The sequence below is a fragment of the Zalophus californianus genome, chromosome 1 (genome assembly GCF_009762305.2).
Source record: "Zalophus californianus isolate mZalCal1 chromosome 1, mZalCal1.pri.v2, whole genome shotgun sequence".
Lineage (NCBI taxonomy): Eukaryota > Metazoa > Chordata > Mammalia > Carnivora > Otariidae > Zalophus > Zalophus californianus.
This window is the reverse complement of record NC_045595.1, coordinates 84,740,278-84,755,200: the sequence shown is the minus strand read 5'-3', so window position 1 is coordinate 84,755,200 and position 14,923 is coordinate 84,740,278. Positions and strand designations below refer to the sequence as shown.

Here is a 14,923-nt window from a genome sequence, read left to right as displayed (position 1 = left end):
ATGAAATAATGAGTTAATGGATCTAGACTGAGCATCAGTGGCTGCCAACATTTAAAATGATATTATGTGCCTCCTGATGAAAGGACACAACAGCACCTATAATCTTGCCTAAGAGATTAAGCCTAAATGCAATCAAGCTCTGATGCTACCTGCCAATTTAAAGAAAACATAGAAGAAAATGTTTAACTGTACAAAAGCATGCAATCAGTAAAAATCCAGACTGCAGTGAACTCTACAGGTCAAACATGGCAAGTTCTTCACTAGACCACTTATAAAGAAAAAAATAGTTGGAGGAAATTATAGACTAAGAAAGACTCAAAAGGCAAAAAGAAGTTTTTAAAAATTGGCACCTAAACTGGTTTAGAGATGCACACTTGGGTAAATTAAAACCATAAAGAAAAGTAAGTTATTATTCTTAAAGTCAGAAGAGTGGTTAATTTTTTGGAGGGAGAATGGGAGCTGTAGTAAAGCATTTGTAAGGGCTTCTACAGTGGCTGGCAAAGCTCTGTTTCTTGACCTGAGTGATAATTACAAGCATATCTGTTTTAATAATGATTTACCAAGATACACATTTGCTTTTATAGTTTTCTGTATCTGTATTCTATATTACAATGAAAAGGTTAAAAACAAATTAATGAAAGCAAACAACATTCTTAGTTGTTATAAGAAAGGGGATATAATACCAGACCTAGTAAGATTTTTAAAATATAGGGGCAGAAAGAAAGAATATTATCTACAACTTTTTGCCAACAAATTTGAAGATCTAAATGAAATATAAAGGAAAATTAATGAAATGGATAGTTTTCTAAGAAAAGACAAATTTCCACAATCAATTCAATAAGCTGCAAAGAACCTGAATACACCAATAATTTTAGAAGATATCAGAAATGTGGGGTGCCTGGATGGCTCAGTGGATTCAGCGTCTGCCTTCAGCTCAGGTGATGATCCCAGAGTCCTGGCATCAAGCCCCACATCGGGTTCCCTGATGAGCAGAAAGCTTGCTTCTCCCTCTCCTTCTGCCTGCCACTCCCCCTGCTTGTACTCTCCTTGTCAAATAAATAAATAAAATCTTAAAAAAAAAGAAGATATCAGAAATGTAATCAAAGATTTTCCTCCATCATCACAATGTGGCTTACTCCCAACCAAAGGTGCCTGGATGATAGTGTGGGTAAACTTTAACAAACTTTCAAGGAATTAATAATTCCTATTGTTTAAACTGTTTCATAACAAAAAAAAAAAAAGGAACGTACACGTGTATCCCAACTCATTTTATGTTAGAATGGCTCTAACACCAAAACCTGTACAAAGAGTACAAGAATGAAAATCTCACAAAATACCATGACCCAGAAGGAATCTTTCCAGAACAAGGGCCAGCTAAATAAATTAAACTAAACTAACAACTATCTACCTACCTACCTATTTATTTATTTATTTTGCAAGGGCAATTTAATATTAGAAAACTTATTAACTGATTGCATAAGTAAACTAAAGGAGAAAAGACCATAACATCATTTCACTGAATGTAGCAAACTTTTGATAAAATTTAACACTCATTCCTAATTAAAAAAAAAAATAAGTAGGGCGCCTGGGTGGCTCAGTCGTTAAGCGTCTGCCTTCGGCCCAGGTCATGATCCCAGGGTCCTGGGATCGAGTCCCACATCGGGCTCCCTGCTCAGCGGGAAGCCTGCTTCTCCCTCTCCCACTCCCCCTGCTTGTGTTCCTGCTCTCGCTGTCTCTCTCTGTCCAATAAATAAATAAAATCTTTAAAAAAAAAAAAAGTAAAAACAAAACTTTCATTCTTCAATAGAGCACTTATTAGCATGGAAAAAATATAGATAGCAGATATAATAGTAAAACATAAATGTATTTTTCTTAACACTCAGAAACAGTCAAGGAAATTGGCTCTAAATGCTTTTATGCTACACTGTTAGGGAGACTTCAGGCAACGCAGTAGGTCAAGTTAAAAGAAACAAGAAGTATTAAACTCTGTACACCCACCACTACTGATGAGGACCTTATCAAACCTTCATCTCTAACTCAATCTTAAGTACTTAGCACAGATAAATGGTTGTCTTGTTTTTCATATGTGCTTTAAAAAAATTAGCATCAGTACATCAAATCCTGAGTTCTTAAGTTTTGAAAACACTGCTTACAGATTATTTTAATTTTGAATCTATCACATCACAGAGTAACACCCTAGTGCTGACTGAAAAAGAAGAAAATAATAACAGGTCAAAAAATCTAATTTGGTTGAAATCAGTATCAAGTAACAAGACCGATTTATCAACTAACACATTTTCTAAAATATTTTTCATACACTGCTATTATAAGGAAAAAAAACTTTAATAATTCCAGCAAAGTAACAAGACCGCCATTTTCTTTGGAATAGTTAAATAAGTACATGGTTGGCGGTTGAAATAAAAATTGTCCCAAGAGATGAAGTGGTGAATCAGGGGTTGAGGAGAAAAAACCCCAAAGAAAACGTCATTTCTAAAATAGCATTTTTCTATTTTCACTTGTTGCTTCTGTTAACAATCACTAGTTATTTATTTCCCCCAAATAAAACAAAATAACACAACATATATATATTTCACATGCTTTATAAAAAAGATATCAAGTTATCTCATTGTTTCTTTATAAAGGACAACTATTCATTATTTTAAAATCAATAAGAAATTCATTTTCTTTCATTTTATTCATATGCTTCAATTTAGTTTCCTCTTTGTGTTCAAACTAGTGCATTTGATAAATTTTGCTGAAAAATATATAATCCTGTATTTCCAGAAAACGTGGAAATGTTAAAAAGCCAAACTTTCAAACTAAGGCTATATGTATTCTAAAAGAGCAACAATTTTTCTCCTGATATTCTCTTTAATTACTATAACTGTAATGCAGCAAAGTTCCCACATTACAGTTTAGCAAAATATTTGGGATCAATTTTTAAGCACTCAACATTCTAAAGGAAATGAAAGTAAGGCCATTTTAAAGTGATCATTTCATACATACTAAGAGTCCTGTATTACACATCTCTAACAGTCTACTATAAAAATGTGGAATCATATACTTAATGTTAAAAATACCACCTCACCATAAAGAATTAGTTATGACACAAAAAGACAAATATATATTTCTAAAAACTGACATGATTTAAATGGAGACAAATTAAAAAACAAAAACAAGATAAAATAAAACTCACCAAAAACAAAGCTGCTCACAGAAGGTCACATATGTAACAGGACAGAGTTCTGAAGATTTGATATATATACCAGGTAACCCCTCTATAGCAAATATTAAAACTAGTAAAAGTGGGGCTGGGCCTTTGGTTTACCTTTTGGTATAAAACACTGACCTAGGTTTTTGAAATAAGAACCTTATGAGCTAAGAGATAGTAACCAAATGTACTTTTTTAAGTTAATGATATTAAAGACTATAGTAAATTTCAAACAAACTATGTGAGATTAAAAAATGAAAAATTTAATCCCTCTTTCCTTCCCCACCCCTTCTCCCTCCTCTCTGTTTTTCTCTCTCTCTGGACATACACACATATAAATGTTTAAGTAATTCATTTTAGGAAGTTGAGTTGGTAACAAAAAAAATAATAAAATCCTGTATAAACAAACTTAGAAGGCCTTTCTATTTAATTGGCATTTACTTTTTCAATATGGAAATTCTATAAGTCAACTTCACTAGATACCAGTCTGCTCCTAGATATTTTGGTAAACAAAGAACACTGTCTTCTTTTTAAATTCAACAGCCAGAGAAGGAATGTCTTGGAAATAAATGACTGAATCACTGTCCTACTATGTCCCAAAACCTAAATCATTACTATATATACATATAGCATTCCCTATGCCTACAGTTTTGTTGATAAATACAATTCTGATTCCCTGACTTTGTCCTAGCAAAATGCACTAAAGCTCGTAACAATTATACAATTGGACAATACATACTCCTTATAACTAAAGAATCCTAAAGTAATCCATTTTGTTTCCAAATAGACATTAGTTGTCCAGACTTTTTTGTCTTCAGCATTTCCACAAAAGAATAATTACTAAAATTAGTGAATGTTGCATAGTTCTTATTCAGGAGAATAACCTGACTAAAGCAGACCACTCACTAATAAAGTGCAACTTAATAAATCATGTGGAATCTTATTTTGTTGAAACCCTTACTAACTCCTAGCACCATCTGTTACCATCAAAACTATATGACAAGATATGATATATAATTAATAGGTAAACAACAATCTAATTAAAATGGACAAATACTCCATGTTCCTGCCATTTGGGAGCTCTAATTACAGACTAAATTTTAAGCTTGAATTAAATATTTAAGCTTGAAAATTAACTTTCCTTCTCGAGCCCTGAATACATTAATACAGATATGTGAAGCGACTTCCTGATGGGAACTTAAACATGTAATTTAGTTTCATCAAAGCAGTTACTAATTGTTAAGCAGCAGTACCTTACCATATGTACACAATAGCTATTTAGAGCTGAAAAGGTGGTTCTAAAGCACCCCTCTGCAACCCTTTCCTGACATAAATATAAAATGTATATACAGCACAGCAGTAAATACTACACATTGAAAATAAATTACTTAGAGTCTTCAGCTTTCAATGCTTTCTGAAAACAATTAGAAATTGGTCTAAATAAACAAAATATACCTATATTTGACAAGGTAAAAACCACCCGCAAGTATAAAAGGCCAAAAAAATATTCAAGAACAAAAAGCATCCAGGTAAAAAAATTCTTAGATTACACAAAATTAATAAAAAACCTTGGCCTATGAATCAAAATAATGAGACAGTATACTACGTCTTCTTTTCTTCATACCTAATCTCTTCATAGAACTTAGCAGACTTTGGTAATAATGTTCTAGAAAGCATTTAGAAATATAATACTATAAAGGTGAACCTTTTTTTCTACATTTTTCATTCATTTTTGAACGTGGGAAGAATAAAATTTTAGAACAAATGACCCTGACAAGCACCTGTTTAAGAAAATAAATTCTACAAGAATGTAAGAAATATACATTTTTCATTGCTATTTTATATTTAGCAAATAGAGAAAATGAGAGATTGGTAAAGAAAAATATGTATATATTACTCTTTTTAAAAATAGGTTATTCTAATTCTTTATAAACATAACAAACAATAGCAATTCAGATGTATTAACATAATTTGGTTAAGAAAAGAGAACACCATCAAGGGGTTATGTAAACTGGTTTTGTTTATATATTAAATATTTCTTTGTTAAACATTAAATTCTATTTGCATAACTTTTTAGGTTGTACTTAAAACTACCTGATTTTTACAATTACATAAAAATAGTAGTATAACCGCACTGTTTAACATTCAAAGCCAAAGACAAATACTATAACATCTGCTTACATTAAATCTCCTGTATTTGAAATTTTTACCAAAATTTAAGTGAGTTAAAATTTAAATCACAAAAAGATCATTTAAGATTCATTTAAGAATGAATAGAAACTTTTTGTTCTGTTTTGACAATAGGAAATGTATTTACTATATAATTCATTACTTGCATTCTAGGTTTTTGCTCAAGAATAAGTTTTTTCTTACCAATATTCGCTTACATCTGTTCTTTCCAAAAGTTGCCATTATTTTACTCAAGCTTAAATTTTTATTCATGAAAATGATGGAATATTTGATGTTCCTAGAATACTGATGATCCCTATCTGAATATAAGGATACTCTTTCAATTTCAAAAAATATCACAGATCTGCCCTACACTCACAGACGCAAGTGTACTTTCAGTCTTCACAAGTGACAAAATACACTAATTAATACACAAAAAGTATGTGTGTTCACGGATGCCTTGTCATTCCCCTATAGTTTCACAAAGATTTGTAGCCACAGACTGGCAAATACCCACAGAAAAATAAACAAGGACACTCCCTGAACAGTCCTTTGAAATGAATATATATTTTCACGTTATTCTACATCACACAAAGATTAGCAAATGAAGGCTAATCAGTAAATATTACTAAGAGATAAAACTCTGTCCTCTAAGATTTGATGGATATACAAAACCTGGCTGACTCACATTTAAGTAGCCGGGTTCCTTTTCAGATATTAAGTCATTCAACTGGAAGAAAACAGAAGTTCCTCCATAATGCAGGCTAGAAAAGTCTATTCAATTCTATTTAAAATCTGTATGCTGTAAAAGTACATGCCATGGAATTTACTAGGATGACAACTATACAGATATGAAATTCATGACATATTGATTCAACATATTGAACTGGTTTTTAAAACTAATTTATATAAATGATTATAATAGTCTATATTATGTTTAGCCCTTGAGGCATATGGTAGTAAATTTGAATTTAATTTTAAGTAAATTTACATAAATATAAAAAGTTCAGTAATTTTTATCCACCCTGCATATTGAAACAGAACAAATAAACAAGAGGAATGTACTTTACAAATGCACTTGAAGCCCAAGTTCAAACAAACCAGAAATCTAAGTTTATTTCTTAAGAAGAAACCAAAGAATGACTTCTATAAGAAAATAAAGTCATAAAAAAGTACTACTGAATATTATACATTATTTACATATTTATAAATATAATTCATAACCATGTATTTAGCAGTAAAAACGATTTACACTTACTATATATTCTAAAATACATAATGTGACTCAAAACTCTCACACTGATGTATGGTATGCAGATATTCAGATGGAACTACCAATGAAGACAGGAATACAGTAACTCCACTTCAGAGAACTTATGCACACTTTACAAAATGAAAATATTTTTATTTTTAATTTGTTTGTTTGTTTGTTTGTTTTAGAGACAGTGTGAGAGAGAGAGCATGGGGGGAGGAGCAGAGGGAAGAGGACTAGCAGACTCCATGCCGGCACTGAGCCCTGAGCCTTGGGGAGCGGGGCTTGATCCCATGGCCCTGAGATCACGACCTCAGCCAAAACCCAGAGTCTGCAGCTTAACCAAATGAGCCACCCAGCAGCCCCAAAATGAAAATACTTTTAAAGGCAATAAAGTTTTCCTTGGTAGTTACTAGAAAGTCAGAGATCCCATCCTTTGTGTAAGGATAGTTCTACCTTCCCATCAGTAGGGGGGCAAGCTCTGAGTAACTTCGAGAATAAGCCAGAAAACACAGGCTCTGACCATGGAATACAGGCATTGTGTGAAATTAAGCGGTTTTGATAATAAAAAAAACTTGCACCTTGAATACACCTCTTCCTGATTCCATCAAATAACTAACTGGCTCATATATCCATAAATTCTAAATATATTAAGCAAACGAGCCCTAAATTTGGAGTTTATTGTTTCAGTATTATCAGAGGCATTTTCAAATGTCTATCATTCGCCAGGTGCTTTACAGATACTTTTTCTAATTCTTGAAACTATCTACAAACTATAATTATGCCCATTTTACAGAAGAGGAAACTAGCTCAGAGACTATCTTGCCTGAGGTCACACAATAAAACTCAGACCTCTAATAACAAACATTGTTGTTTATGACACATTTTATTCTGAAAAATTTCAAACATTCAGAAAAGTTGCAGTAATGTTAGAGTGAACATTCTTTACCCATGATCTAGATCCTATAACTGACATTTTATTATACTCATTTTATCACAGACCAATCATCTATCCATCAGACTATCATTTATTATGCATTTCAAATTTGCAAATGCTGTATTATTTTTTCAACATTACAAATATTTTTGAATACACAGAAAAGGTGAAAGAATTTTATAGTGAACATCCACCTGTAATCTTCAGTTACATTTTTGTATACTTGCTTTATAATATCATTTCACCCATCCTTCTTCTAACAATAAATTTTATTATTTTAACTGTCTGAATTATTTGTTGCAATTCCCAATCCCCTTCTACAAAGGGACAGCTACTGAAGTTTTTATGTATTTCAAACTGTTATCTTACCTTTATTACTTTCAGTTCAAGAAATGTTTGGCTATACATGCTTTGAATGTTTTTCATTTCTCTATTTTTTCTATCAAGTATAAAGACACAAACTCTTCAGAAGAACAGAACTCACCTGCTTCTCTTCTGAGAAAAAAATACTGAGATACTTTCTTAGGCTATAAGAGAAATTGAAAAAATAACCCACAGAAAAACAAGTTCTTGGCGGGGGGGGGGGGAGGGGGACAACCTGCACTCCCTGATAAATGAGTAGATTTATTCAATCAAGAAACTGGATATACAAGTGGCTCAGAAACTTTACTTTGCAGAAAAGTTACACCTAAAATTAAATTATTATACCTTTATACTTTTAGATGGTATTTGTGGCTGTGATTCTATGATGTATACATATAATTGTCATCTTCTGCTGTTAAATTTTATTCCCAATTCACAAGATAGGATTTCAAAGTATGAGAATTTCCTGGAGTTTGGCTATTAATCTTAAACTAATATACCAGTTTATCATCACAATTCCCTCTTAACTCCCTCACTCAGTACAAGTGCTTTCAAACTCATTGGAACATCTAGTTCTTTGACTTCATTTAATTTCAATCCCTTATTCCCCTTCTAGTTTCACTTCCTTCCCAATCAAGCCTAGATTATATGAGCTATTACTATCTCAACTCATGTCTTACCAATATATTGTCCTTGTTCTGCATCTAACAGCTGTTACCTTTTCCTGAAATTTTTCAAAGACTTGCTCAATTTCAGTCAGCTTCTCTGACTCTACAATTTGCTGAAAGCAGAGGAAATAATGGACAAGCAGGAATTACTTGGTATTTCTCACCAACTGAATCCCACATCCACTGTAACAGCCAAGGAGGTACACCACTCAGACAAATTGCTGTGAGGAGCGCAGTTCACTGACAATTTCCAGCTGTCATACCTTCAAGATTCACAGCAGTGTTCAAGCCAAGGCCATACTCACCTCAGTCACAGAGGGATGCTAGAGGAAGACCATTCCTGTCCAACACAAGGCATCTCTAATGGGCAAAATTTTCCCTGCCCACCCCCAACTAGATGTTAATTTTCTCAACTGCCATTCTCTGTCCTATAAAGTGCAAGCTCCTAAGGAAAAGAATCATACTTTAACTTGGTTGATCCAAAACCTAGAATACTTTTTGCCACCACTAGTAACTAAGCAAAAAGTTTTATGGAAAGAAAGGAAAGAAAGGAAAGAAAGGAAAGGAAGGAAGGAAGGAAGGAAGGAAGAAAGAAAGGAAGGAAGGAAGGAAGGAAGGAAGGAAGGAAGGAAGGAAGGAAGGAAGGAAGGAAGGAAGAAAAGAAGAAAGAAAGAAAGAAAGAAAGAAAGAAAGAAAGAAAGAAAGAAAGAAAGAAAGAAAGAAAGAAAGAAAGAAAGAAAGAAAGAAAGAAAGAAAGAAAGAAAGAAAGAAAGAAAGAAAGAAAGAAAGAAGGAAGGAAGGAAGGAAGGAAGGAAGGAAGGAAGGAAGGAAGGAAGGAAGGAAGGGAAAGAAGGAAGGGAAAGAAAGAAAGAAAAAGAAAGAAAGAAAGAAAGAAAGAAAGAAAGAAAGAAAGAAAGAAAGAAAGAAAGACAGAAAACGGGGGGAGAGAAGGAAGGGGGACAGAAAGAGACAAACAGAAAGAGAGAGGGAGAGAGGGAGAAATAAAGAGAGAAAGGAAGGAAGGAAGGAGGAGGGAGGTATAAAGGGGGGGAGGGAGGGAGAAGGAAAGAAATAAGGAAAGAAAAGAGAAAGAAAAGAAAGGTTAAAAAAAAAGACCTTAGTACTTCCATAAACTTGTGAATTATTTTACAAAATAAATGTAATTTATACTTGCTGGGTCTCACCTTCATCTCTATGATGGTTAATATTGTATATCAAATTGATGGGGCTAAGGAGTGCTAAGATGGCTAGTAAAACGTTATTTCTGGGTGTGTCTGGTAGAGTGTCTCTAAGACATTAGCATTTGAATCAAACTGAGTAAAGAAGATGCCCTCACCAAAAGGGGCGGGCATCATCCAGTACAGTGAGGGCCTGAACAGAACAAAAAGTGAAGGAAGGGCAAATTCACTGTCTCAGCTTCAGCTGAGATACTTAAGACTCAGACCAGGATTTGATGATCTCCCTTGTCCCCACCTTTGTCACCCCAATTTTCAGGCCTTCAGACTCAATAAACTGCACCACAGGCTTTCCTGGTTCTGTGGCTTACAGAGGGCATAACTGTGGGACTTCTTAGCTTCCACAACCACATGAGCCAGTATCTGTTTTATATGTATATCTCCTATTGGGTCTATTTCTCTAGAGAACTTTACTAACCCACAGTGCAGGGTGCCAGACCCCTATAAGCTGTCCCCCAGAACATTTTGAGTAGTCATCCTGAAGTATCTCCTATGTATTCACAAGCAAGACCAGTCAGCTAGCAGTCACTTACCATGGCACATTATCATCTCACCACTCTTTGTGCCTCTCTGTGTGGTATTGAGGTCTGCTGGCTCCATTCCCTCCAAACTGACTTTGGGTTGGCCCCATCTGTTCCCTCCATCCAGGTATTGCTTTTGCTCTGGACTGTCGATTATCGGTCGCCACTGTCACTGACAGAGACCACTGTAGCTTCTTCAGCATACACCCACTCTCCCAGAGCCCTGCATCCCTTCTGCTCTAACTACTGCTCTGTCCAGTAGCACTGCTGTCACCCACACCTTTCTAACACTGCTGCACAATGCAGTCTGTCAAATGCCAATGACTGTGGATTGTGGCAACAGAGGAGGAAGAATGCCTTTCTTCTTTCTTAGGTCTCTGAGCTTAGAGTGTACAAGAGCAGTATTGCTTGTCCCCAAGCATCTTACAGTATTTCTCCTTATCTTCCTGTTCTAATTATTTTTTTCTTACAGCCCACCCACCTTTCTAGCTCCACAGGTCTCTGACATAAGGCCTAAGAGCTCTAGACCAGAAAACAAAACAAAACAGACCCCAGGTTGAATTCAGAAATGCTTCCTCTGTGACAACTAATACTGTATCACCAGGTCTGGCTCTTTATTCTTTAATTTTCCTTTAAAAAAAAAATCGCATTTGTTCCTTCACATTATATCAGCAGACCATTCCTGCTGGTCACCACACCCCATATATGGCTGAACCCCTATAGTAGACAAAATTGAGGTCCACATTGGGAATATTTTTTCCAGAAGAGTCTTAAACACTAAAACAAACAACAACAAAAACCAAAACTATTTAAACATGGAGGAAGAAGGGATATTCCATGTTTCTCAGACTTAATATACTCCATTAAAAATTTCACATTAAAATTTCTGAATTATATATGTCACTCAAAGCAGCTTTCCCACTCAGAAATAATAGCCTCTCTTTTGGGAAATAGTTCACAAATTAACATTTTTATCTGAATTTTAGTGTGACACAACGGTGTCACACCACCTACCCACAGCACTTCTAGCAGAAGGCATTCATTCTGCCTCTGTCAACATTCCTAAAGGCACTTCCAGACAAACACAAGGTAGGAAAGGGATGGCTAGAGAGAGGGACTGTAAGCAATAATCCTCCTGGCTACAAATTACCAGTAAGTTTATCCCTACTATGGGAGGATTCCTTCTTTATGCCATGAGAACACAGGAAAGAACAAAAGCTTTTCCTGCAAATTCTACACGCAATTCAGAATCTACTTTAGAGGGTAGTATGTACCAACAAAGTATGAATATAAATGAGAAAAAGAATGGACTAGAGGAAAAAGATAGTAATTCAAATCTCTGAAAATAAAAGCAAATTTTAGACAAAATGTGCAATAAATATCAACATTACTGGTAGTTCAATTCTATTAAAAAAAGGACATACATTTAGAAATTAAATTCCTGGCTTTAAACACATGATAAGTAAGCAAATGCTTTAGGTTAATATATTTTTCCCATCAAGCACTTTATATAAGAAAATTTTCTTCAAAGCTCCATTACTAACAAATTCCAAAGTGTTCACTCACTAAAAATAGAACTCTTTATTTTTCCTCATTTATTTTGATACTTTTAGCCATGTCATAAATTGCATATTTTCTATCCTCCTAGAATTTTTATATTTTGGTGAAGAAAAAAAGGAAACCTGTATGTGTTTAAAACTGCATGACTTTAAAATTGTTCTTTACAACAACTAGATCTTAATCTTAAAAAACAAACAAACAAACAAACAAAAAAAAACCAGGAATGAGGAGGAAGAGGTTTTAAAGGCAGGAAGGAAATAAAAATGGACAAGGATTGAGGCAGTATGCTGTAGATTTCAGGTAATTTTTGAGGACTGAATAATTTTAATCTAAAAGGTCTCAATTCAATGGTAAATATATATTTTTTTAAATAGCACACTTTACCTTAGAGAATCTTCCTGGTGGCATTTTTTAAACAAGAACAACAGGAAAAAAAAAAAAGTCTCTCCTTAGGTTGCATTTATTCAATTTGTGGGTTCCTACTGCAGGTGGTCCTTCAGACAATATCATAAAAGATGTCTAAAACAAAATGGGTAAGTATGACCATTCATTTAAAATTCAGGCAGTTTTTCAAAACTATTTCTATTCATAGTGTCCAATTATCTACAATATATATATATATATATACAGGCTGCGGTACAAGCTATTATGATTGATTGATTTTTTTTTTTTAAACAAAAATACTAGCACATATATACACAAAATGAATCTTATCTTCCCACAAAGTATCTGTTTTGGGCAGCTATACATCAATTCCACTGAAGAAAATTCAAAAAGAGGCACTCCTAAAATACTTTGATTAATGGATTATGTATACATCTTCCCAAGGGAACTACTTCAAAGGAAATAACACACATTTGAATAAACAGGCTCTGATATATTTGTTAAAAAATTCGCCTCACTAATTTATTGTCACATGTAATATAGAAAACAAAACTGTAAAAGACATAAGGTTCTCTGAACAAATAAATTTTCATTTGAAATTTACACATTCAAAATAAATCCTTCCTTGCTACCCAAGAGTAAGAAAATGGAAAGTGGTAAGTGATAAGAAGTTAAGTATTACAAAGCCAAGTAAGGATGAAAGGCCATTATACTCACTACCTTTTGAGAATTAAGTGACTATTGAGGAAAAAGAAAAATGCCGTCAAATCTACAGCAAGCATTCTAGAACAAATAGCAGGAAATTCACTAAGGGTAGTTTCTGAAGTCTGCACATATAAATTTCTCACATTTTACAAAGTTTTACTTCATCTTTTACTTTTAGTTGTAGTATATGCAGAAGTGGTTCCAACTAATAACCAATAATTCATTAAAAATGTAACTCATCTTGAAATACTGCTACTAGAAAAGCAAACTAATGTCAGTTACAGTTTAGCACTTAGAGTACAGTAATTTTTACTCTAATCCAAGCAGTGTTTTCAAATAGGTAATTAAAAACTAACTTAGAATTACTGTATCTATGCATCTATAGAAACATCCACACAAACATTTTAAAATATATATATTCTTTAATTCATCTTAATCTTAAAAACTCTTCCCAAAGTAGATTTTATTAAAAAAATTTTTTTATGCAAGGCAGTTAATTTTACCTTCTTCTGTTTATTTGTTACGGAAATGCTACAAAACAAATAATTTGACCACAAACCCTGGGTATTCCATGCCTTCAATCAAACCACTGCAATTAATATGAAATTCTAAATACAGAATATAATGCCACATAAATAGTATAACAGCCAAGTCCTGTCTGAGAAGCCATATGTTTTTTCCCATTGTTCAAAAAAGGGAGATGACTTCCCGTCACTTATGTTTCTGATTAGCAAGGTGATTTATGCCACAATCACTAAAAATGCCAGCAAGTGAATGAGAAAATGCATAGTGACTGCACCAGATGTGCACAATAAACAGGAATCCCATTGTAATCTCTGGTACTTAGTTTATATGAAGGTAATGTAGGAAACACTCTTGGATATGGCAAAGTCACTCTTTTTTTACATTTGACTATAAATGATATGAAATAAATTGTGTGTTTTATACTTTATGGCATGCATACATTGATAAATTAGGTACCGTTTTGTATCCCGACTTATCTACAAGACAAACCTGGCTAAGATCATGGGGATTAATTGCTTCAGAAGTGTGAAATGCAGCTTTTCCATTCTTTTCTGCACACTCAGTGAAGAAACAATGATTAATCACTGTTTAACTATTCTCTGGAGGATCTACAAGATTGCCAAAGCAGGACTTATCCTCATAAATCCAAAAAAATGCAGGTTTAGATTTGTTGCCAACAACTGAAAGAACATGAACTTAAACTCATTTGTTATCAGATTAAAATAATGTCAAGGTTTTAGAACCCCACTGGTACACAATTCACTTTCAATCGGTAACTACAATAGGAAATTAGATTAACACATAAGATATAACAAAAGCACATGTATTTTATAAAAGTAATAATGAAAGTATTTTTTTAATTATAAAATATCCTCAGTTTAATAATGTCAACCAACATATTATTGAACTTGAGCTGATAATCTCCCTTAGCTAAATACTTCAATTGCTCTGTGCTCTTTATAAAAATTAAAATACATGCTATTAGATGAAAAACACTTTTAAATGATTATTTCATATGGAAAATGGCTGCCTATTTCCAGAAATTTTATTCCAGACAGCTACAGTTGAATGACAATTATGTGTATAAAATTATTTAGTTCCATAGAACTAACATAAATATATTTATGTCTTTATAAGACTGTAAATGTAAAACTCCAAACTTTAAGCCTATACTAGAAATGATCCAAAAATAAGTAACATTTTGAACAGAAGTACATAAGAGAGGTTTCAAATACATTCCAACTAATTTAGGCTTTCAAAATATCCAGCCAATATTTCACTAGATGATGAAAAAATTAAGTAACTGTTAAGTTGAGGCAAAATTAGTTCATGTCATTTATAAAATTCTGAACACATTTCTAATAACTAAAACCTTATTTTGTCTCAACAACAA

General features: G+C 33.3%; 1 protein-coding gene across 10 annotated transcripts in view; it reads right to left on the bottom strand.

Moving 5' to 3' along the window:
• TBC1D5 (TBC1 domain family member 5) overlaps window positions 1-14,923 on the bottom strand; it is a 579,609-nt gene that overhangs the window by 399,856 nt on the left and 164,830 nt on the right. The gene's annotated exons all lie outside the window — the stretch shown is intronic.